Source organism: Desmodus rotundus, chromosome 1 (genome assembly GCF_022682495.2).
Source record: "Desmodus rotundus isolate HL8 chromosome 1, HLdesRot8A.1, whole genome shotgun sequence".
Classification (NCBI taxonomy): domain Eukaryota; kingdom Metazoa; phylum Chordata; class Mammalia; order Chiroptera; family Phyllostomidae; genus Desmodus; species Desmodus rotundus.
The window spans coordinates 7,683,491-7,709,715 of NC_071387.1; the positions used below are offsets into that span (position 1 = coordinate 7,683,491).

The 26,225-nt window shown below is 38.9% G+C and overlaps 1 protein-coding gene, 1 long non-coding RNA gene and 1 pseudogene across 6 annotated transcripts in view; all 3 read left to right on the forward strand.

Moving 5' to 3' along the window:
* The first annotated feature begins 143 nt into the window (after positions 1 to 143).
* On the forward strand, positions 144 to 11,565 carry LOC128780475 (uncharacterized). 2 transcript variants are annotated; one of them, XR_008426407.1, is made up of 3 exons: positions 144 to 600; positions 2,054 to 2,129; positions 11,272 to 11,565. It is a non-coding gene; the product is annotated as an uncharacterized lncRNA (long non-coding RNA). The 2 variants fall into 2 exon arrangements; XR_011651034.1 differs by lacking the exon at positions 11,272 to 11,565 and having other exon boundaries at positions 2,054 to 3,784.
* LOC112306530 (cytochrome c oxidase subunit 6B1-like) lies at positions 9,671 to 9,944 on the forward strand (annotated as a pseudogene).
* A 1,267-nt stretch (positions 11,566 to 12,832) lies between the features above and the next one.
* Positions 12,833 to 26,225, forward strand: part of GAPVD1 (GTPase activating protein and VPS9 domains 1) — a 58,984-nt gene continuing 45,591 nt past the window's right edge. For 3 of the 4 annotated variants that reach the window (XM_024562026.4, XM_024562025.4, XM_024562027.4), the window contains exons 1-2: positions 12,834 to 13,154; positions 17,445 to 17,554. The gene's annotated coding sequence lies outside the window, so the exon portion shown is untranslated. Of the gene's footprint in view, positions 13,155 to 17,444; positions 17,555 to 26,225 lie in introns of all 4 variants that reach the window. The other variant, XM_024562023.4, reaches the window with a different exon arrangement.

The window sequence follows — 26,225 nt, forward strand, 5'->3', positions numbered from 1 at the left end:
GGCCGCCGCCGATTCGAAGCAGCTTCCTCTGCAACTAACGTCACCGCTACGCCTCCCGGGCTGACTCATTGGTTGCTGGTCGCGCCCAACGACCACCAATGGGAGGCAACATCCGCCCCCGTAAGATGGACTCTTTGGTTCAGTAGCTGTCCGTCCCTCTTACTACCTCTCACCCGGAGGCTGTTTCTGCCGGTAACCGCTGAGGTCCCGCCTCCACGCTGCGCCCTTTGGGGCACGAGTCGGGTCCCTGCTTTCCCCTTCTGGCGGTGGGACTTGAATTTTTGCTTTTCCACTTCCCGCCTGCCCATCTGTCCCTCATCCCGAAGCGGGAAGCGGCTCTTCCTTCTCCCGGCCTCCATCCCATCTCATGCAGCAGGTCTCCGCCTAGGTGCCAAGATCGCCTCAAAACAATTTATCTGCCCTTCATAGCCACTAGGTATTTGAGCCTCAGAACCTCTTGTTCACCGGCCCGCAGCGCTCGAGTCGGGACCTTGGTCTAGGCACCGCCCGGCCGCTCCTCCTAGCCAGTATGTCGCCCCTGTACCCTCTGCCCAGCTATCTTTGTCTATACCAGGTCTCCTCACATTGCCATGCCTCATGGTAAGTCACAGGACAGGCCTGGCCAAAGTAATTGTCTCCTATCCCTGAATCCCCTCCCCACTGTGTCAAATGGCGCCTTGAAGAGCTTCCTAATGCCTTCGCTCCCTTCCTTGGATCTGTCATTTTTCTAGTGTCCTACCCCTTGTCTTCCTCTACCATGTCCATCCTTTCCCTTTGTGGCTCAGGTTATCATTTACAAGACCTTCCCCATCCTTTATTCTTGATACTTTTCTGCCCTCTGTCTGATTGTGCTTAAACGCTTTTGGTACACTTAATACTTAATAGTGCCTTAATCTTGTATAACATGTAGCAAAAAATAATACAGGTTACTATTTCCTTCAAGTTTACTGTGTGACAAGCTTAGTTCTGTTTCCTGTGTCATTCAGTCCTTCCATCCAGTATTTGGCATTTCCATTTTTGCAAACACAGATTTGTACAATTTTATAACATCATCTGTATATTGCCCTGTGTGCTCACCACCCCAAGTCAAGTCTTCCATCACCATTTATTACCCCATGCCCTCTTCTACCTCCTCCCACTTCCGCTTCCCTCTGGTAATCGCCATTCTGTTCTGTGTCTATGAGAGGATGGAGTTAGGATTGATAGCCCAGTCAGCATGACTCCATAGCCCATGCTCTTAACAATTTTTAAAAATAAATTCATTCACCAGATGTTTTTGGAGTACCTACTAGGGACAATCCAAAGGCCTGATACAAAATCTTTTCAGAAAATACGTGGGACATGATCGTGGTCAGAAACTGATGACTCCAGTACTTTCCCACTGAATGCATTTTTGAGATTCATGGGTATAGGCAGTACTGTGTCCACATAGCATTGAAACATCTTACACACAGTTCACTAAGATGCTGAGTGTAGGAGTCAGTACTCAAGAATTTTCCTCTCTCCTTTAGTGCTCTCCAAAGGTTATACTGGTGACTCAGAGTTCACTCCATTCTTACTATTGAAGTTGCATCATCCATCTCTTTGAACAGGGCTTGTAATACTGCAGTAACACTGACCCTTTAAGTTGCATCAGTCTATTATCAAGACAAATCACCATTCAGCCACATTACAGCTTCATATCAAATTTCCTCTGTAGATGTCACAGTCCACTTCCATTGAAAACACAGCTTTAAATTTCAGCCTCACCCTTGATTGATGGAGTACCCTTTTGCATCTCCCCTTTTTCTAAGATTTAGAAAAGTGATATCTGCTAACTTCTGAAGGGAATTGAGTATATTGGTGGTTGTAATATATTAGGTGTATTATATGTTACAGTATTTTCTAAAGTGTGATCATTTATGGCTTCAATAGGAAAATGTGTAAATCTAGTTTGCTGAAGTATCAATGCCAAGTTATCAATATTTAAGTAAGTGCTAGACACTAAGTTAAATGCTTTATGTGCATTATATCTTTTAATCCTTATGAAAGCATTTTTTAATGCCTATTTTAGAGCTAAGGAATCTGAAGCCCCAAGAGGTAAAGAAAATTGCCCAGAAGATCACACAGCTGAGAAGATACGGAGCCAGGTTTGAGCCTTGGCAGTTTGATTTTTAATTTCTGTACTCTAGGTTGTCATCCTGAGCTTCGGGTTTGTAAGATTTTTGTTTTAAGATAAAGAATAGTTACATAGGTTGCAAATATTTTGAAATGGGTTGTAGACAAGTGTAGATTTTATCCAGTGCTCCCATAAGTATGAAGATAGATTTCTATTTCCCATCTAATCTCACAAAGCTAAGCAGAATTAGGACCGATTAGGATTGGCTATCATTTAGCTGCTAAATCTTCCTTTATGAAAGGGAATGAAAGGCAGAGAGGTGAAGAGAAAGGCCTGTATAAATGACAAGTCGAATGTTTAGACCCTGATACTTGAGAATTTTCCATATATTTTGTTGGAGAGAATATTCAACTAAGAGATAAGGCACATGACCTTGGAAAAAACCAACCTTCTGGAGCCTCAATTTCATCATCAATTGCATGTCAGGGATTTCAGTCCTACCTGTCTTAGTGGTCTGTTGCAAGGATCACATGAGATATTGTACGTGAAAATACTTGGAAAGTTGTAGAATAGTGATAATATTATTAATCATGTCATTGTATTAATACAATGAGAAGAAATATCAAAAGCTCTTCAAGAAAACTGCCCCCTTACTGGAAATATTGGGGGGAACATTTTGTAAAGTACATGATTGTCTAACTGCTGTGATGTACACCTGAAACCGATACAAAATAATATTGAAACAAAGCTGTAATTGAAAAATAAAAAAATTTTAAAAACGCCTCTTAAGACCAATTTTCAAGATTTCTTTCAGTGAGAAGTAGCTGATGATAAGTTGAATTTGACAAAGACTTTTAGAAATGCTTTAAAAAGTGGTGCACCTAAATACTCTCTTAAATTGGCCACATAGATGCCTTTTTTATTAAAGGGCTGGGAATAATCTTTTAACCTTCATTAAACAGCACTGGAGTAAAACAAAAGTGTCTCCCTGACACCTGAAGGTTCGTTTTTATCTATGTGTTTATTTTTGGTACTTCTGGAAATGTAATGTGCTATGCAATAAGTTTTCTTCTTTGTCTTCACTTTTTAAAAGATAATTTTATTTTTATTTATTTATTTTATTTACTTTTAGAGAGAGGGGAAGAGAGGGAAAAAGAGGGAGAGAAACATCGATGTGCGAGAGATACAGCAATCAGTTGCCTCTCGCACACCCTGAACTGAGGACCTGGCCCTGGCCCTCAGGACTGTGCCCTGACTGGGAATCGAACTGGCAACCCTTTGTTTCCCAGGCCCTAACTCGATCCACTGAGGCACACCAGCCAGGGCAATAATTTTGTAATTAATAGAGAACTTTCACCTCCCTTTCCTTCACAATGAAAAGTAATAAGTATTTTTTGTTCTCCACATATATATTTTTTTGGTGGAAGGTATTAAGAGGATATACTGTATCAGATAGTACGATAGAGAGGAAAGACCATGGGGTTTGGAATCATAAAAACAGCTCCAGTTGTGTCACTTATTTAGCAGAGATTAAAAGCAAGTCACTTAATGTCTCTTATGCTCTGTTTGCTAGTCTGTAAAGCAGATATAATTCTGCCTCCTCCTAAGGCTGTTGTTAATGTTTCACATAGTTGATTAATTGTAAAGCATTTTAATTTTATACATAAAATGTTAGTTTTAATTTTTCTCTGTCTTAAGTTTTCCTTGGAAGTAAAATAATCTAAGTATAAAGAACTATCTCTGAAGAATTTGTGTGATAATATTTGATACTATCTATCTTAAATCTCTAAAATAGGAAATATATGGACATGGTATAAAATTCAAAGGGTACAGTGTACAATGGAAATAAGTCTACCTGCCCCCCACTTCCTAGCCCCATTCCTGTACACTGGTAAAGGTAACCACTGTCACCACTTTCCTGTGCAGCCTTCTGGACTTGTTTTATTCATACTCAGTGTGAGTGTGTGAGTGTGTGTGTGTGTACGCACCTGTTTTACAACCAGTGACGGGGCAGGCGTTAAGGTTCTGCTCCTTAACCAGTTAGCTATGTTTCTTAGAGATTGTCACAAATCACCTGGCTTTTTTTTATGTCAATAGTAGCTACCCTTGAGTATCTACTAGGTGCTCAATGTTTGACATATTTTAAACCTTTTTATTATAAATGACAATATGAGTACAGAAAAGTACATAAAATATAAACGTCCAGTTTATGAATAATCATAAAATGAATATCCAGCTCAAGATAGAATTGTCAGGACCCAGAAGTCCCTCATTTTCCCTCCTAACTGATCACAACCCCCTTTCTTATAAAAAAAAAGTTGTTTTTCTTTATTGTAACAGTCTTTAGAGTTTTACCACCTAGCTATATTTCCTCAAACATTATGGTTGAGTGTCTGTTTTTTTACTGGACGTAAATGGAATCAGAGATTACACATTCTTCTGTGTCTGGCTTCTTTCAGTCAATACTGTTTAAAAGTTTTACCCTTACTGTTCTGTGTAGCTCTAATTCACTCACTTTCACTTCTGTATGGTATTACAATAGATCTCATTTCATGTTGTATGTTGACTTTGGCTTTTAAGAACCATGCTGCTAACCTTGGCCAAGTGGCTCAGTTGGTTGGACACCAAGGTTTACGGGTTCCATTCCTGGTCAGGGCGTGTACGGGAGGCAACAGATCAATGTTGCTCACTTGAATCTCTCTCTCTCTCTCTTTCTCTCTCTCTCTCTCTCTTCTCTGTTCCTCTTCTCTAAAATCAATAAACATATCCTTGGGTGAGGATTAAAAAAGAAAAGAACCGTGCTGCTGTGAACATGCTTCCACATTACTCTTGGTGCACACATTTATGAATTCCCCTAGGGTATATGACCAGGATTAGAAATTATGGATCAAAAGGTTCAACTTTTAATAAATAGATCATGGCAAACTGCTTTCCAACATGCTTGTCACCAGAAGTCTATGAGAGTTTCAGGTGTTCATATCATTGTCAACACTTGATATAAACTTTTTATTTGATAGTCTAGGCTATGTGTACTGGCATCTCATTGTGTTTTTAATTTTAATTTCCCTGATCAGAGATGGACTTGTGTGTACCTTTTCATATTTTTACTGATCATTTCAATTTCTTCTTTTCTGAAAGTGCCCATTTCACTATTGAGTTCTTTATTTTGTAATTAATCATTTACATGCTAGATACTAGTAATTTTTTTCAGTCATTATATGTGTTGCAAGTATCTTCCCACTCTGTGACATGTGTTTTTATTTCCTTAATGTTATTTTTTTTCAAACCTTTTAATTTTGAAAGCAGTACAGACTTGCAGAAAGTTGTTAAAATAGCAGAATCCTCTGTACCCTTCACTCCTCCTCCTCCAATGGTGATATCTTATATGACTGGAAAAACTAGGAAATTGACATTGGTATATTACTTTTAACTAGACTACACACCTTATTTAGTTTCACTATGTTTTTGCCTGCATTTGTGTGTATGTGTTTGTATATAGTTCTGTACAGTTTTAACTTATGTATAAATTATGTAAGCATCACCAAAATCAATTTATAGAACTAGTACTGGTTTTTGATGAATAGATATTTAGACAAACAGAAAATCTATCAACTTTTTCCTTTATGGTTATGCTTTTTATATCCTGTTTAAGAAATCTTTCCAGGGGGGTGAAGGAGACTTGACTTGGGATGGTGAACAGACAATACAATATGACAGAATTGTACACCTGAAACCTATATAAATTTATTAATCAATGTCACGCCAATAAATTTGATTAAAAAAAGAAGAAAATCTTTCCTTATCCTGAGATCATGAAGATACTCTTCTGCCGTGATTGGTGTGGCTCAGTGGGTTGGGCATTATCCTGCAAACCGAAAGGTTGCTGGTTCGATTCCCAGTCAGGGCACATGCCTGGGTTACGGGGGCAGGTCCCCAGTTGGGGGTGTGCGAGAGGCAACCTATCAATGTTTCTCTTCTCTTTCTTCCTCCCTTCCCCTCTCTCTAAAAATATGTAAATAAAATATTTTTAAAGGAAGATATTCTTAATTATTTACTAAAAACTTAGTAGACAAGATTCACTTGTCTCTCTTAGATCTCTATATTTCACCTGGAATTGGTTTTGTATATACATGAGTTGTACATAGTGTGAGTCAATTTTTTCCAAATGGATACACAATTGTCCCAGCACCATTTCTCACGTTAGTATATTCGTTAGCATCTCTATTAATTACTGTAGCTATACAATGTTGATGTCCAGTAGAACAAGTCATACCACATTGCTCCTTCAGTGGTGTTTGTCTCCTCTTGGCACTTGGTATTTTATTATACATTTTACAATTAGCTTGTCAAGTTAGCAAATCAAATGTGTTGTAGAGTAAGTAAAAAAGCAGGTTATTCAACAGTATGATAGTACTCTACCATGTATTTTTAAATAGTCTTTTAAAAGTCTTAAATTTCTATTAATTTTTGTATTCTAGGATTTTTAAAACTTTGCATGAATTTAACACTTAAAAATTTGCTATTAGAAATAAACAATTTCCATTTTGAAATGACAAATTATGATACATCAGTATTGTGAAATATATAGCCATTAAAATGGTTGATATCTGTGTTATTTGAAGAGTGAATTGTATGTTACTTTTTTGTCTACAGTTTCTTGTTACTAAACAAAATCTCTTTATCGGAAATTACCAAGTTTGAAAACCTTTAAGAAGTTCAAACTAAAATTAATACAAGAAAACAAAAGAGTCATCAGCAAAAAATATGTAAGATATGATTTTGTTAAAGATACTTCCTACCTTATAATTAGCTATGGGTTAAATCCCAAATCAAGTAATGCACCAAAGTCTTATCATTGCAACTCCTATCGGTCCGGACATCCCGGTACTGGCAGAAAAATAAGGTTTGTAGTAGATTTCTTTGGGCTGAAGTGTGAGTTGCATGATTTATGACCTTGTTCTACAGGAATCACTTTCCTCATTTTTAGTATTCTCAAGTTTTAGGCTTTTATCTGTCATCCCTAACTTAGCCAATAATTTAAAATTCATTGGCAAATGTTACAAAACTGTATGACTATGTGAATACATTGCCTTAGAAGGGTCCCCAAGCAAGTGAGGAGCCCTACATTATAAGCTCCATCAGCTTTATAGTAAATTGACCTCTGAGTACTAACCACTAGTTCTGAGCCTGCCAGTTGGGGCCAAGACAGGACAACCAAGGGTCCAGAGGCTATAACTGGAGTCTTGTCCTTTACTTTTCAATTGGATTATTCCAAAGTACAAAGAGGACTTTATTAGGGAACACTAACTTTTGCTACCTTTGTATAAGACAGCTTCCATGCGGGTCTTTTGAATTTTTTTGTTTACAGATTCCCAGAGCTTTAGAAAACTTTTCCCATTAAAAAAATAACATAGCTAATTCACATGTATTTTTTGTTACTCAAAATGTAATGAGCCAACCTTAATGTCCAATAATAACAGATGTCAAGTGCCCTGATCATTGTGGCTCAATTGGTTGAGCTTTGTCCTGCAGAGTGGAAGGTCGCTGGTTCTATTCCTGGTCAGGGTAGTGCTTGGGCTGTGAGCCTGGTCCCTGGTGGGGCACGTGCAGTCCATTGATGTTTCTCTCCCTCTCTTTCTCTCTTCCTCACTCTCTATAAATAAATATAAATAAATAAAAAAGATGCTAAGTAAACAATGTAGATTATACTATGGAAATATTGTGCAAAGCCTCAAAACAATGAGGTAGATTTTTGTGTATTGATTTGGAAAGATGCCCAAGATTTATTATTATTATTTTTTAAGATTTATTTATTTTATTTTTAGACAATGGGGAAGGAAAGGAGAAAGAGAGGGAGAGAAACATCAGTGTGTGGTTGCCTCTCATGCTACCCCTATGGGGGACCTGGCCCACAACCCAGGCATGTGTCCTGACTGGGAATCAAACTGGCAACCCTATGGTTCACAGGCCAGCACTCAATCCACTGAGCCACACCAGCCAGGGCAGGATTTATTATTAAATGAAAAAAAAAAAAAAAGCAAGTTACAGAACACAGAGCAGTATGTATAATATGATCCTATTTGTGTTAAACACACTCCCCCCTTCAAATCTGGACAGATACCTATTATATTGACAAGAGTGGCTCCCTCTTGGTGGATTTAAAGGAACTTTAGGCTTATTTGTGTACATTTTTTTAAGATAAAAAATGAATACCTGTATTACCTGTTTGATTGAAAATAAATTTTAGAAAAGAAATGTTGTGAATGAAAAATGGCTAAGTCAGCCTTAGCTCTGGGTGTGTCAGATGTTTGCTTGCTGTTTGGGTTTGAACTATGTCATAGTATAGCAGCTTACATTTGTGTTTGCTTTATGGTAAGCAAAGCTTTGCCCTGCATCGCTTGGCTTTATCCTTATAACAATGAAATGGGATAGTAAAGGTTGGTGACACCTCTGTTTCACAGTTGAAAATACAGTCTCAGAATTTATTCATAGTAAAATTGTGAATTCTCTACCATATGGGTTTCTACTCATGTTATTGCTGCATTTACATAACACCTAGTTTATAATTTAATTGACTCAGATGAGACACTAAGATTAAACTTTCCATAGGCTGTGGCTTTCCACAGCCAAGTGTGTACTACCATTTCAAAGTAAGTTATTTCCTAAGCCGTGTGCTGAGTAAATCTATTTCTTAGGTGAAGTCCTTGTTTCTTCCCTTTCATCTTGCTGTCTGTCTTCCTGATTTTTTCTTCTGGAGGTGGCCCTGTTTTTCCTTCTGATACTGTTTTCTCTCATGTAACTATTATTATTTCCTGGTGCATGCACTTGTCCTTTCCATCGGAGGCTAAAGGCTGCGTCTCCCTGGCTGAGCTGAATCGCAGAAGATGTCCCACTCAGAACGAGTAGAGCGGAGCGGAGCAGAGCTGCCTGGCCGGAGACAGGCCTGGCCCCAGGGCTATCTCATAGCCATGCTGTTTTCACAGCTGTGCTGTATCAAAATTGAGCTGTTTTGCACTGAATCTTCACCGTCCCCAAAATAGAACTGTCATTATTTTCTAAGCCTCGATGGGTAATAACCTAAAATGTTACTTTTCCCAGGGGCAAATACTTCTTAATTAGGATCTCTTGAGGAACAGCCTCCAAAGTCAAGTGAGGGGGTTAGACTAGATGATCTCTGAGACAGCTCAGACATCCGTGTTGCAATGTACCTATCTCTAATTATGACAATTCGGGGCCTTTCACAGACCTGAGGATAAAATAATTTTGTTTATAAATACTTGTCAAAGGCCCCTCAGATCATTTGGTATAGCTCCGGCTTTCTTGGCTACTTCTAAGACACTTTGTCACTGCTCTCCGATTCTGTGGTGGGGTAGTCTATGGGGACTATGGAGCTCTAATCAAGATTTAGTATGAATTCTGTGCGTATATAAATGTATGTCAGGGAAAGCTGAGTGGTGTGGAAGGAAGAGGGCTTTGGCCAGGGTTCACTGTTTATTCACCCCATTCATTATTTTTTTAAAAAGATTTTAAAAAATCTGTTTACATTGTGCTGTGAGTGGCTTCAGGGGCGTTTTTAGGAGTCAGCAACATGGCAGAAGGCATGAAGACCAAAATCAAGAGCTACAAGACTGCCCCTTTTGACAGCCGCTTCCCCAACCAGAACCAGACGAGGAACTGTTGCCAGAACTACCTGGATTTCCACGCAGTGAGAAGGCAATGGCTGCTAAAGGGGGAGATGTTTCCATGTGCAAATGGTACCAGCGTGTACAAGTCCCTTTGCCCCATAGCCTGGGTGTCGGCCTGGGATGACCACCAGGCAGAAGGCACGTTTCCTGGGAAGACCTGAACTGGCTGCACCCCACCTGTTCTCTGTCTTCCGTCCTTCTCCCAGGGAGATGAACAGGGATCTGGGTACATCCCACCCTAAGATCCTGAATCATGGCTTAATTAACAAATACTTGTTGGAAAAGTTAAAACAAAGATTATATTTATTTTTTAAAGATTTTATGTATATATTTTTAGAGAGAGGGGCAGGGAGGGAGAGAGGGAAAGAAACATTAATGTGTGGTTGCCTTTTGTGTGCCCACTACTGGGGCCCTGGCCTGCAACCCATGCATATGCCCTTACTGGGAATCAAACCAGCAACCCTTTGGTTTGTAGGCTGGTGCTCAATCCACTGAGCCACACCAGCCTGAGTAGATTTTATTTATTTTTAGAGAAAGGGGAAGGGAGAAAGAAAGAGAGGGAGAGAAACATCAATGTGTGAGAGAAGGCTGGGCCTGCAACCCAGGCATGTGCCCTGACTGGGAATTGAACCAGCATCCTCTTATGTTACCGGAAGATGACCAACCCGCTAAGCCACACCAGTGATGACTCACCCCATTCATTTAAAAAACAAACAAATATACATCATAGAAAATATAGTCAATAATGTAACAACTGTATGGAATTATCAGGGGGAATGCTTTGTAAAGTGTATGATTGTCTAACCACTATGTTGTATAGTTGAAACTAACACAAAATAATATTGATTGTAAATTGTAATTGAAAAAATAAAATAGTAATGATTTAAAAAGGCAAAAAAAGGCGCCCAAACCAACCCAAAGCCAATCAAACAAATTGGTATGACATCTTAGGTACTATGCCAGGTTCCAGAGAGAGTGGTGAATAAGATAAAGTTCTCTATCTTCAATGAGTACTATTTATTTATTTTGAGCATCTTTTCATCTCTTGAATTCTCTTTCCCTTCTGTAAAAGGTGCTGAGAATATGCACTCATATTCCACAAGAATTACTGTTGTAGTGTTCTGATCCATTGTTCTGATGTCAGATTGTATTATTTGGGTATGCTAGGTAGAAAAAAAGATTGAAAACTGCTGATCTAGTTCAAATTCTTCATTTGTAGATGACACAGCAGGACTCAGAACAATTACAATGGACCATTGCAGTGCCCTTTTTACTTACCATTCCCAGTGTAGTTTCTTCGGGACCCTCAGGAGGTTTTTGCAACTTTTGGAAAAACTTTTGGGGTCCTTTCTTTCCCCTCCTCTCTGGTCTGTGTGCTCCAGCTCAGCAAAATACTCAGTGTTGAGAACAAAGTATGAATGTGTTCATCTGCATATTTATTTTTTTAAATTCTCACTCGAGGATATATTTATTGATTTGTTTTTAAAGAGAGTGGGGAGATAGAGAAACATCGATGTGAGAAACTTCAGTTGGTTGCCTCTTCTACACACCTTGACCACGGATCAAACCCAAAACCTAGGTATGTGCCCTGACCAGGCAATCAAACTCACAACCTTTTGGTGCCCTGGAAGACACTCCAACCAACTGAGCCACCTGGCCATGGCTGTGCATTCATTTTGCTTCGGCTGGGTTCTTTCTTCGCAATCCTGTCCCGCCATTTCCCTTCTTGAAATCCAACCATCCAGTGTCACTGTTTTCTAAGGTCATGGCCTCTCAACTTGATGAAGACTTTCTCTGGAATCTCATAGCACTTTGAATCTTAGTTTACTATTACTCTCCTTAATCTGTGTGAGCTTCCCTTTCACCCTAGCGTGTGAACTGTGTCCCGTTGCATTTTTCATTTCTCTGGTGCTTTCTGCAATGCTTCATAACAACTGGTAAGTAATCTTTGATCTAATTGAATTAAAAAAATTTTAATGTATTGATTTAAGAGAGAGAGACAAACATTTATTTGTTGTTCCACTTACTTATGCATTCATTGTTGCTTTTTGTATGTGTCTTGACCAGGGATGGAAACCACAGCTGTGATGTGCCAGGGTGATGCTCTAACCAACTGAGCTACCTGGCCAGGACATGAATTGAATTTTTGAATCAGACCAATGACAATATGATAGCAATAATACTTGACCAGGTTACCATAGAATGCTATTGTGGTAATAAAATGAGGCAATGAATATGAAACAAATTTTGACAGTTTTTCACGGTAATACATCAAGGAGGATGACTAAATAGAAAGTAGTCTGGGTGATGATTCGCATTTGAAATAGAAAAGTAAATATTACTTTCTTTTTTGCGTGGAGACTCTGAGTGTTGGAAGATATAATCATTGTTTTCATTTTTTTTTGAAAGGATGTCAAGGGGTAAACATTATGTATTTCTCTAGCCAGCGTAGAGAAGCAGATTTCAGTTCAGCAGGTGGCAGAACTGTCTAACACTTAGAATTGTCCAACAATGGAGCCGGCTGCCTTACTGGAGATAGTGAGCTCCCTGAAATTTGAACAGCTGTTGAAATAGGAGTTGGATGACTCTCTGGCTGGAATGTGCAAGAGGGAATTCCTGCCCAGGCGCGAGTTGGACTAATACCTTTAAGGTATATTCCAACTCTAAGGTTTCTACAGCTGTTCAGCTCAGTTGATTATCTTAATTGTCTTTGTAAACAGTTTTTTTTTTTTAAGAAAATTAAATTATCAATCAACTTAAAAGATGTATGGTCACGTTTACAATAGGTAAAATTTGATAAAATAAGGAGTGGGAAATCAGGTTTAAAAGTCCAGCTACCACTAAAAGAGGAGGACGGGAGAGAGGGGGCGGGGGAGGGGATGGTGGAGGAAGAGGGGGGGGGAAGGAGAGGCGGAAAGTTTGGAATGATGCGTTCTGGGCAAGTGACAGTTATCGAAAACGTAAGCGCTCTGAGTTGTTTCACTTTACACAAACACTTGTGCATTTTTCACGTCCAGCAGTACCGTAAGCAGAAGTGAGAGTCTGTGCGCGGTGAAGAACGATTTCCCGGAAGGGGCTTCGCGGTACTGCGGTCCCCCAGGACCGCTCCAGCGTGGACCGCACTTGGCGGTCTAGAGCGGAAGGGCCCCTACTGGCCGCACGCCCGAACTACCAGTCCCAGTGGTCCCCGCGGCGCCGCGCACGCGCGGTGGCGTGGCGGCAGCGCCACCTCGGGACGCAGAGAAGCCAGCTAGTGACTGGCTGCGACGGCGGCGGAGGTGCTGGTGGCAGTTCGCGGCGAGGGCGACTGCTCCGAGGCCGAGTGACGATCGGGCGGAGACCTCGGTTCCTTTCCCTGCTGGATCCTCTCGGTGAGTGTCCGTCCCCAGTTAACCCGCGCCGGGTGCACAGCTTCGTGTCTGGCGACCGGGCTGCTCCGGCCTTGGGCCACAGCCTGCGCCTGACGGCCGGGCCGCGGGGTTCAGCTGACCCCTGGGCCCTTCCCTCCAGTGTCTGGGGAAGTGGGGGTGGGCAGAAACTCGGTGAGACCGAAGGGAGAAGTGTTGCGGAGCGCTGGCGCCCAGCGGCCTGGGGCGGGCGAGAGGGAGGGTCGCGTGGGGGATGGGATGCGGGGCGAAGCAGGTAGGGAACCGAGTATTGGAGGCGAGACTGAAATGGAATGTCTTCTGAGTGCGGCCGGTGAAGATGTCGTGCCTCGGGGACTCCTGACAAGCGGGACTCACCTGTCTGCCGGGCAGCCCACCTACCATAAACACACACTATGCTGGGTCTCTCCACTAGCAGTGTCTCTCCACTGGCTGTTGGAGGTATTGGAGGGAGGGACTGTCGGTTGTTTCCATCTCCTTTTCCTCAATCTCACCTTCTGTTGACTGGCAAAATTTAAATGGGTGCTGGCTAGGCAAACCGTAGCAATGAACAGGGCTCTGTGTATAAGTCTGCGTGAAAATAAAGAGGCATGGTGATTTGTTCAGGTAAGAGGTAGGTCAAAGAAGATTTCAGTGTTTTTATTTTAAAATTGGTGACAAAAATTAGTTCGAGCAAGGCTTTGAGCTAGGAAAGGTTTTTAATCCGAGATTCAGTGGTTGGTGAATAGAACCGGGTGGGGGGAGGGGATAACTGTAATTTATTATTTTCTTCTGTTATGAATGTAGGCAACAATCCACAGTACAATTAGCAATTCCTGTGAGTTTGTCACCGATAAAAATTACAGATATTACTGCATCATCTTCACAGTTGTTGCAGATATCTCAGAATATCATTTATGCTTTTAATTTCTTCACATTTATGGTATTGTTAGACCCACTGTCAAACCTTGTTATTTAATGGTCAGCCTGCACATATATTACTATAGCAGGATTTTTAAAAATTGTTTTGCTAACAGTTCAGTGTAACTGGTTTCCTTTGTAATCTCATGTATTTAATTATGCATTTAAAAGCAATGTGAGAAGGGTTCCATAGGCTTCACCAGACCACCAAAGAGATTCATGGTAAAAAAATATATATTTAAGAACTCCTGAAGTACAAATAAGTGTTTTGGGATCTGTAAGTCTGCCTGGAAGAATAGGTGAATCATTGGATGAGAAAGAAGACAAGCAGATAAGATGATAAGTGTAGATGGAAGAGGGAATTTTGTAATCAGGCGAGTACAAGGAAAGCTGAAATCAGAGTAAGAGTTTTGTAAGATAGAATAGTCCACAGGTATTTCATTCAGGGCACTGGGGAATCAGCAAAATAATCTGAGGAAGAAAGAGTAGTGAATACTTGGCTTTAAAATGTTAGTAGTATTGCACCTCCTAGCTCCAGGTGGTGAAGCCCTCCAAACCACTGCCTAAGCCTGTGGTAGGAAGTTTTAGTGGGTGCTGGTTTTCTTTAAATCATACAGATGGTGCGTCTTTTAAAGAATTGTCTACCCTTGAGTGAAAAACCCCGGGATCTCTCTTCAAATACATTTTCCTGTTGCTCTTACCTTCTTTTCATATGTGATAGAAAGTAAATATGCAGATTATAGAGTTGGGGCGTTGGTAAGGTTTTTCTTTTTTTTTTTTGAGATTCCATTAAAAATTTTTTTAAAGATTTTATTTATTTATTTTTAGAGAGAGGGGAAGGGAGCGAGAAAGAGAGGGAGAGAAATGTTGGTGTGAGAGTACGTTGCTTCTGGTACACTCCCTGACCGGGCACCGAACCCGCAACCTTCTGCTTTGTGAGACGACACCCAACCACTGAGCCACACTGGTCCACACCCATGTAGAATTTTTGCAGTTCAACTTCACTTTCCCATCAGACTTCTCACTGACAAATGACTCAACATTTTTTTTAGAGTAAGTGTGACTTGAAATTTGCACCTGTTTGTAAAGTACCCGTCAGCATTTGGTATGACATTTCCACCCCCCCACCCCCCCCACCCTCTAAAATAATAGTAATAATGGAGAACCACTGCTGCACACTTTCTCTGGAAAAAATAAAGGGGGGATATGGAAGGGTGAAGAAGAGTATTTTGTGAAACAGATGTTGGTGCTGAAATCGTAGTTTATGTTGTGTCACTGCCTTGGGGAGGTTTTGCCTGGTACTTTGCTATGTCCTTACACTGCCCCCTCTGTCAGTCTTTGTCCCCTGTCCCTCTATTTTATTTATAGCATCTTTCTATCCTATACTTTGTATATTTATTTAGTATTTTATTTTATATATATTTTAAAGATTTTATTAATTTGTTTTTAGAGAGAGAGGAAGGAGGGGAGAAAGGGAGAGAAACATCAATGTGTGGTTGCCTCTTGTGCGACCCCCACTGGGGTCCCGGCCTGCAACCCAGGCATGTGCCCTGACCGAGAATCGAACCAGAGACCCTTTGGTTACCAGGTTGGAGCTCAGCCCACTGAGCCACACCAGGCAGGGCTATTTAGTATTTTAATTTTTGTCTCCCCATTAAAATGTCAGCTCTGTGAGAATAGGAACTTTGTCTTCACCACCGTGTTGGAATAGTGGCTGGCACTTAATTAGTAAATACTTGCTGGTTGAATTTGAACTTTTTAATATTTTTTATTTTAGTTTTTAATTTTTAACTTTTTAGTCTTATGTATTTTAAAAGACAGGAAATTATTTTCCAAACACCTTTTGGTGCTTTTGTGGGCATTTGGTTTCATATAGGACTAATTATTCTTAGAGTATGCTGCCAGGTAGGTTTATTATTCTTAGCTTTCTAATAAGGATGTAAAGGAAGGGTGTGGGTGAAGTTCTTATTTTGTTGAGGCTCTTTTTGTGATCCTAGGTTGGTATAAGTGACTCTGAATTTTTCACATCAGATGGATAACAATTTTTGATGTCTGATAGTATCAAATATTAGTGAACATGTGGTTGGAAATAGTAATTTAGAAACTGCTGGGGTTTACATTGGTACAGCTGCCTTGAGAGACAGTATTGGCAGTGCCTAGAAAAGTTGAAAATGGGCACGCCTCCCCTCTAATTTGACAATTTCTGGAAGGCAGTAAGAACAAGGGGAGGTGATGACAGAGGGGATGATATCTGTAATTTTTATTTAAAGACTAGAAGCAACTATGACAGTATTTGTTAACAGTCACTTCTGGGAACCAAAACACAGGGGGTAAATCATTCTTTGTATCTTTCTGTTGATTTTTTTTCTGGAATCCATAACTTTTAAATGTTTCCCAACTCTTTGAAAAAGTGTAAGCCTATAGAGGAGTTACAAGAGTAGTGCAATAAACACACGTACATTCTTCACCTTGATTCAGTAATGGTTAACATTTGCCATGTTTGGTTTCACAAACAGCAGACATATTTTGCCGAACCATTTGCCAGTTAGGGATAGGTACCAACAGCACACCTTTCCCGCAAATACTTCAGGACGCGTTTCGAAGAGCAAAGACTTTCTTCTACGTATCTATGAATCAGTTGTCACCCTCAAGAAATTTAACATAGATGCAATATTATTTAATATATAGTACATATCCAAATTTCCCCAGTTGTCCCAATATCGCTCTTAGTTTTTCAGTTTTTTTTGACCCAAGATTCAATTAAGGATCTTGTATTAGGTGCTTGCTCGTATCTGAAATCATTTTTCACCTATTTTTTTGGTCTTTCATGATAGTAAGCATCCAGACCAGGTTTTGTAAGATACTCCTCAATTTGGATTTGTCTGACCATTTCTTGATGATCAGATTCAAGTTTAACATTTTTGGCTGTGCAGGTGATTATAGGTTTCTTTCTGTGTATCACATAGAAGCATGAGATGTCAGTTACATTATCGTTGAAAATTTGATCGTTATTGTAAAGGCATCCCTTTTTCTTTTGTAATTAATAAGTAATTATGGAGTGATAATTTTATAACTTTCTCAAAGACATGAGTTGTTAATATACATGCCAGTGTAAAGGGTCAAGAAAATTTAGATTGGAGGTACTTCTAATAATGAGAGCGGGAGATCAGGGAATGGATGTATATAGGAGATGGGATTTGAACTGGACCTAAAATCATAGATGTAATTGGCTATAGGAATACTGGAGAAGGGCTCTAGGTGAAGGGAACCATTGAATAAAGACAAGGACAGTTTTGTAAATTAAATTGGAGATCATTTGAGTCTTTCCTCTCTCCTTCACTTTCTCCCTCATTCTCTCTTTCCCTCCCTCTACAGGGAAATTGCTCACAGTGAATCTGAAGTCAATATACTGGAGAAGAACCACAGAGCAAACAAATCGAGTTTTGAATTCCTTCTCTGCCACATAATAGCTGAATGAATAGGCGGTAAGTTATGTGACTTTTCTAAACCTGGTTTCTCGTCTGTGAAATGGAAGTGATAAATACCTATCACATAGGACTAAATCGAAGAAAAATCATATATGAAAAGCACCAGCAGTGTGGCTTTCACTCAGTATTTGCTAGTTACCTTTTGGTGCTCCACCTCTCAAACTGCCTTCACTCTATTCCACCTTGGTACCACATCCCTGACCTTAAAACAAGCCCTGCTCTTCTGGTGCCTTCTTGGCCACTGTCACAATGCCGTCACTTCCCACTTCACCCAGTTGGCAGGACCGTGCGTTTGGGAGCCACTTTCCAGTGATGGCATGTAGTGCTTACCACCTTACAAGGTGATGTAGCCTAATACTATTCTGGAAATTGTAACAATATGTATTAACTTCTTTTTTGGTTCAATTCACATTACATTTGCCACTCTTTGAATATGATGTGCTTCAGCTTAACTTAGTTTTATTTGCAAAAATTACCCCTCATATTTATATAAAATTGAAGAGGTAAAGTGAATATATTCTAATGGTAAGCCAGTACTTGGAAAGACCAGTTCTTGAAAACAGTTTTCTGAAATGGTTACTTAATTCTTTTCCTTTTCAGTTTTCTGGTTTTTTTACCACACATATTTTCTTTATTTTTTAAAAAAGATTTGTTTAAAAAAAAAAAAAAAAAAAAAAAAGATTTGTTTATTTTTAGAGAGGGGGGAAGGGAAGGAGAAAGAGAGGGAGAGAAACAGCAGTGTATGATCACCTCTTGTGTGCTCCCTACTGGGGACCTGGCCCACAACCCAGTCATGTGCCCTGACTGGGAATCAAACCTGCTACCCTTTGGTTCGCAGGCCTGCAGTCAATCTGCTGAGCCACACCAGCCAGGGCTGTTTTCTTCTCTGGAGTTAATTTTTTCTTAGGCAAGAAGGATTTCAGCATTTTTTTCACATTTGAATTCCTTAAACTTGTGTTTGCATAGAATTATTTGCGGCTTTAACTCTTTAAGTAATCCTAATCAAGTCGTTTTCATTTGTAAAGGAACTAGGACCAATAATTTCTGTATTATAAATGCATGCTAGAAGAAGCTTTAGGTACTTGATTTCTGTTTTTTAAAATTATAGACAATTAAAATTTCCTTCTTTATGCATAACCTACATTTTCTGAATTTTTCAGAATGTCTTACTATGAGTTACGATTTTGTAAAAACATTTTTAGAAGGGTAGGTGTTTCTTATTCCTAAGCTTGAAACCGGGTCTTGAACTCTGCAATGCAGTGGTCAAAAGAAGTGGTGAATATCTGTTGATGCTTCAGGTTCTCTTATTTAATGTACGTGAATGAATAGTTGAGCAAATGTTTAAAAGTAAAAAGCAGGCTTTTCCAGGGGTCTTCATAGTGTCTCTGGGTTTTTCTTCCTGAAGTTTGACTATGAGATTTCAATGTATACATCTTTTTTATAAGCCACTTTTTAAATGTAAGGCTTTGAGCATACTGTTGTAAGTGCACAAACAGTCAAGATGTCTGCTCATTAATCTAAGATGACTGTCCTAAAGGAGCTTGCTTGGTCTTGCTCCCGTGTAATGCTGGTACACCCACGCTGCAGATGAGTGGAAAGCATGTTGTCAAACATGTTCAGTTCTTTTTTTTTTTTCTTACTAATTTGTTTTCAATACATTTTCTATGAGTGTTTGAAAGGATTAAATCATGGTTTTCCTATTGGAAATTTTAAAAGATAAAAAAATTAGTCAAGGGATATTAGCCTTTTTCTGATATTTTCAGAATCAGAATCAAATTTTCTTCCCAGGCAATCTTAATTTTTAGTTTAAAGCATCAGTTCTTTTTTTAAAGTTGACTTTAGAGAGAGAGAGAGGGAGAAAGAGAGAGAAACATCAGTTTGTTTTTTCACTCATTTATGCATTCATTGGTTGATTCTTGTATGTTCCCTGACTGGGGATCGAACCCTTAACCTTGATGTATTGGGATGATGCTCTAACCAACTGAGCTACTTGGCTATAGGGCCTGCAATCTTAATTTTATTCAAATACATGTATTTTTGAAGTTTTTAGGAATTAAGCTAAATTAATTTATTTTCAACCCACTTTGAACTATAACTGTCTGCTTTCACTTTCTAATACCGGACTGTGACCCATCTCTTAATTTCACTTCCATTATTTATAAATCCTGACTACTTTATAAAAATACATTAGGTCTAAAAGTCATTGCACTCAAGGCAGAATTGCAAAGTGTTTATAAGTACAGATTTCTTTACCAGAAAAACTTAGTAAGGAATAGATGGATTCTTTTTGAAAAATTATCTCATTTTTATCACCTCCTTTAGAACCCAAGGAATCTTTGATTCCTTTCAAACCAAATGCCTTTTAATGTCTAACTATTCAAGACTATGATGGGTCAATTTGGATTTTGATGGAAAGTGACTTACTAAGCTTCTTTATTCCATCATTTCAAAACATCATCATAATAGTAATGATAATAATCACTAACATTGAGTTATTTTTCTTTTTCTAGGCATTATGTAACCTATTTAAAATTACCAAATCCATAATGCCGTGGAGACATCTTAGTGGTTTATTTCTTTTGGAAAAAAATATTTTAACCAGGTAATTTTGCATGTGTGTAGTCCAGGAAGTTCCTTTTAGGTTAACACAGTCAATGGTAGTAATCTCTTTTGAAATTGGATATCGATATTTATAATTTTATGAACCACCAGTCTGGTAAATGTGATGGAATGGACCTGACAGCCTGCTGTTTACATTGCTTCTCTTAATTTTTCAGTGGACTCTTGGGTTTTGAAACAGGCTTTACCAGTAATACAGCTCAGCAAAAATGTCGCTGAAGCTTCCTCAAAGCATATGGGTGGTGAACTCTTCCTCTCAGAAGTTTGCAGAGGGTTCCAAAGGTTTTAGGTTTTTCTTTAGTTATTTAGTTTATCTTGATCTCCAGATGTATGTATGTCTTAATGAGTTGTCATTAGAGATTATCGAATAGGAAATTAGATTAATGGTATTTAATTATAGACTAATACAATTAATGGACATTTATCTAATTGTGAAAGTTCTTGATCCCCATTTCTGGATTTGGTGGATATTTTTGTATCATTTATTACCTCTGGGAAATAAAGGGATATGATTTTAATGTCTTTGTAATTGTGCTTATTGGTGTGTAGCTTGCTATTGTTGAAGTATGTCTAGAAATTAAGGACTGTGTTCTTTTCATTGAATGAAAAATTTCATGTTAAATATGTTGTTATTCACAGAATTTGTCTGGTCCTGAGTGTTTAAGTAGTTGCACTAGCAGATCTTTCAGTGGGGAAGAACTTAGGGCCAGGTTTTTATGTTTTTTCTTTTTAAAAAAATTACTAAAATAATAAATATTCTTTGTTTAAAAAACAACTAAAAACAATGCAAAAATGGAAGCTTTTCTTCCTCACATACACATACTATATGCTTTGGGTTTTTCCTTTTTTTCCCCCCAAAATTATACTTAATGCTTGTGCTTGCTAAGTGCTTTACATATATTAACCCGTTAAACTCTCCCAACCCTATGAAGACTCCTTATGAAGTAAGTTCGATTTCATACCCGTTTGCAGATGAAGACAGTGGGGCACGGAGAGGGAACTAGAGAAAGGTTGCACACCACGTTACAGCAACACTGACATTTGGGCCCAGGTGGTTTGCTCCAGGGATTGTGTTTTAGCCCCTGTGATGCCTCTGGGACCTTACCATGCATATTGTGCTGCGATTTGCATTTTTCACTTAATGATGCGAGCTGGACATCTTTCCGTGTACCTCTCCTACCTTCTTCTTAGTAATTACCTTCACGTAGTATTCCGGAATAGTGGTGTACCATAACTTACGTTCGTACCTTTCAAACTCAGTCTTCTTTAATATTGCCAATCCCAGTGGTAATGATTTCAAGGAATTTTTTTTCAAATAAAATAGGTTTATTTATAAGTATTTTTATATCCCTTAATACACAGATAAAACATTGACGGGAACTTGTGATTTTTATGCGCTTGCATACAAATCAAGGAATATTTTTAAAAGTCACGCTTTGTGAACTGGAATAGTATTTGCTAAGTAATGCATATTAACTGTCCAGGTGTTTGATACTCTCTCAGTTGAGCTGTGTAGTTTAATGTGGCTTAACCCACAGCCATTGGTTGTGCATGGCTTCATTATTTTTGTGATTAGCCTGTCTTCCTTAGCTCTGGAAAATTAGGCATATGTTGGTGGTAAAATCAATATCTGTTTGGGTTTCACTTACTTTGTTAGGGTCTAGAATTTTGGTGTCATAACAAGAAGTCTGTACTGCTGATTCGAATTCTGAGTATTCTGGTTTTATATTACTTGCATCTTCACAGTAGTCAGCATTTCAGTTTCCTGTACTTGTGCCAGGAACAGTTGTTACTAAGTCCATTCTTTCTTCTACAATATTTTACTCTTGTTTCAAATATACCAACTAAAGATATTAAAGTATCACTTGTTTCCATTTTTATCCACAATGATAAGCATTTCTCAATTGCGAGGAAATTCTTTTTTTTTTGTTCATTAGTAATTATTTCAAACGTGCTCATTGGAGAGTTAGTAAGTATCTTCAACTTAAATTTAGTTATTGTTCCTTAGTTATTTTGGAAGTGAATTAGCAGCAGCTTGGTTGATTGCTAACTGGAGCATTGCTCTTTATCATTCAGTCATTTATTAATTAATTATAAATTCAAACATTTATTTAGCACTTGCTAACTGCTAGTCCCTCCACTAAGTAATGGGGATACCAAGAGGACTATGTTCCCACTTCAGGGAGCTTGGAAGTTTATTGAAATAACCTTTTGTTGCAAACAGTGTAAAATGCTGTGGTAGAGATGAACCCAAATGAGAAAAAATCTGAGTCGAGAGAGTGGCCAGTAATGGCCCCTCAGTTTGAGGTTGGCCCCGAAGCCTAAGTGGGATTTAACTGGCCAGTGTAAAGAGTGACAGGAATAGAGAACATACAGGAATCTGGTCTGTGAAAACCACTCGAAATTGTCATGAGAATGTCATGAGAATGTGGGCCCTCAAGAGTAGACCTTATCTGTCTTGTTCATCAGTGCTTAGCACATAGTAGGTGTTTAATAAACATTTGCTGAAGGAACTGTGTTAAATAAAGCTTACTGTGCTTGTCTGTTCATATTTTTTGGAAAGAAATGAACTCAGCCCTGGCTGGTGTGGCTCAGTGGATTGAGGCCCGGCCTGTGAAGCAAAGCTTCGCTGGTTGGATTCCCAGTCGGGGCACATGCCTGGGTTGCCGGCTAGGTCCCCAGTAGGGGGCGAGGGAGAAGCAACCACACATTGATGTTTATCTCCCTCTAAAAATTAAAAAAAAAAAAAAGAAATGAACTCATTTTTAATATCTGACCCTTTTTAGATCATGTGGCTTTAATCAGACATTACAAAATGAGTAAGCAACTGTTCCTGCACTGAAGGAGATTAGTCTTATAAGGGAACACACATGCAGACACACCCTTGTAGTTCAGCATGATTGTGTATGTTTATAAAATATATTTGCCAGGGCCATCATTTCTTGTATGTATTGGCTAGTTCCCAGAAAAGTGATGGGTAATATAAGTCTTCAAGTTAAACTTGTTTGATTGATAAAATACAGGAGCTAGCATTGTAGTAGGTCGTTTACTGGTAAAAGTGGCAGTCATGTCCTTTTTTTTGCCCTATCACATTAATAGGGATATTACGTAAATACTATGAGGAAACTGCCTATGTAATGAATGAAAAAAGTCACTGACAAGGTAAAAGTTCTGTCAGGGTGTAGTCATCAGTATATAAAAATGTTCCCAGTGCTTAATCCTTGAGTAACATCATGGTTTTCACCAAATCTGCATACTACTTGTACTGTTATTTATTTAATGCCTTCTTTAAGGACACACTCTAAAAATATGCTGAAAGAAGCTTGATGTTACTACTAGAACGAAAGGCTAACATTTCTTACCCTAAGTAGAAAGCAACTTAAATACAATATAAACAAAATAATGTTATAAAACCTTACTGGCTGCTATTCACCGAAGGTGCTTTAATTAGAAGGACAGATTAGCAAGTGTTAGGGAAATGTTGAAGACAGATTGGCACTTTGCTTAGATTTTCTCCATGATGTAAAAGAAGGACTGAAAGAGATTCAATGGAGTGGCTTTGCCTCTTAGTGATTCAGTGTTATTTAGAGTCATAGAGGAGAATAATGATGTTCCTACATGGTCCAGTCATTTCTACTTCACAGTCAGCCCATGTGAACTGTACGGTTTACTAGTAAGGTTGACGAGGAAATTATCCCAATTTTGAAGATGATGAAATGGAGACTCAGGTGAGGTGACTAGCCACCAAGCACATGGCTGATAGGTGAGAAAACTCAGTCTCAGCTGCTTCAGACTACAGTTTTGGAGGCATCTTGGTGGACTTATTTAAGTAGTCTCTATATAAAGTAAGAAAGTTACTCTTATAAAGTTACTCTTTGACTTATTGGATTAATAAAGAGATGATAGTTTGTTTATTTGAAGTCTAGCTATTACTTAGAATTTAGAACTATAAGATACATATCATTAACTTGGGATGCCTTTAAAATTTTTCAACAAAGAAAACATGAAACATGATTTTCATTCCATTAAACATTTGAAATAACTTTGTCCTACTTTAGAGTCCTTCTCTTGGGTCACAGGAGTTTGTTCAGGCATAGTTACTAACGTTTGTATTGGATAGTCCAAAAAGATCATTTGTTTTTTTCTGTAAAATAAAAGACACATTTTTCATTTTTACAAATAACTTTATTGATTGGGATATTTTGAGTATGTTGGCTATCTCCTGCATGGTTTTGTTCATTGTTCTCTATTACTCTCTTGATTTGATCACTATTGACTTCAACTGGTCTACCTTACTGGAGCATTGTCCAGTAAGAAGTCTCCATCCAGCACAAAACTTTCAAACCACTTTTGACACGTTCGATCAGCCACAGCACCTTCTCCATACACTGCATAAATCTTTTTTTGCATTTCAGTTGTGTTTTTACCTTTCCTGAAATAATAAAGCAGCCCTGTATGGTGTGTGGCTCAGTAGATTGAGCACTGGCCTGTGAACCAAAGGGTGGTTGGTTCAATTCCCAGTCAGGGCAGATGCCTGGATTGCAGGCCAGGTCCCCAGGAGGGGGCGCGGGAGAAGCAACCACACATTGATGTTTCTCTCCCTCTCTTCTCCTTCCCTTCCCCTCTCAAAAATAAATAAATAAAATCTTAAAAAAAATTAAAAAAGAAATAATGAAGCACAATATGCCAGAAATGTTGCTTATTTTCTTCCATCTTCAATATTAAAACTGCTACACAAAAATTCACCAACTTTGATAACTTTAAAAAAAAATTGCACGTTGATATGACAGCAGTCACAATACAATCTAACAAAATTATTTCAAATGAAGTTAAAGACAACTAAATGCTACTAGAGCCATGGTACGGAAAATAATCAAATTAACTTTTTGGTCAACCCAACAATATGTGTGCATATCCTCCTTGGAACTTTTCATGTGTTTTCTAATTCACACATTTCACTTTATCAAGCTGTGCTTCCTTTCTGTGCTCTGTGTTAGAGGAGGCATGTTTGCTTATCAGGAGTTGGCAACCCTTTTCTGTCAAGGGCCAGATAGTAAATATTTTAGGGTTGTGGGCCATATGGACTCTGGCAACTGTTCAACGCTGCCACTGTAGCATGAAAGCAATTAGAGATAATATAAAAACAAATTGGACTCTTTTCCAGTACCACTGCATATATACAAACAATTGGCCAGCTGAATTTGGCCCACAGGCCTTAGTTTGCCATTGTGAAAGGATTTAGAAACCCAGTGTACTTCACTCCTTCAACTAAAATCTTCCCACTGGTGTCTTCATAACATGAGTTGCAAAGCTTAAAATCTGATGTAACTTTTGTAGAAATGTGATAAGCAGAACCCAATTTAATATTACAGATTTTCAAAGCCTAATTTTTGACCACTCCAAAAAGAAATTATCTAATTTGGAAAATGCTTGCAAATTTCAGGAAACAAATTCTTGTTATGATTGACATGAACAGAAATACACAAGAGGCTAAATTAAGAGCTGGTGGTCCAGGGGAGATCTTGATAGAGTTGGCTGTAAAGGTGGATAGAAGGAAGGGGAGAGGATCTGCTTCCCAAATACATGCAGAATTTTCTGGGATTTCCATTTTTGACTCCTGCAGTTGGAGGCCTGGGGAATTAATCCAGGGAGGGTCTTAATTGAGCACATCTGACTCCCTTCTGACTTCTGCACATGATTCAGTGTGTTCTGGCACTACAAGGAAGTCCTCGGCTTTTAAAAGAGATTTGGAGGGATTGGGAAGGTTTACGAGTTCTGTCCAGAAGGTATCCAGCCATGGACTATGAGAAATAGACATTTATTGAAGAAGATTCAAGATACAAGAAACACTGCACACAGGACAATGACGCCTCAGGCCCGTTCAAAGTAGACACTTTGCGACCTCATACAGTTCGCCCAATCCCCATCAGCTGCTGTGTCGTATTTTCCTAAATCTCATTGAGGGTCTGAAATCTCTTCCCTTTCAAAGGTGATTTTAGTGTTGGGAAAAGCCAGAAGTCAACAGGGTGCCAAATCTGGGCTGTAGAGG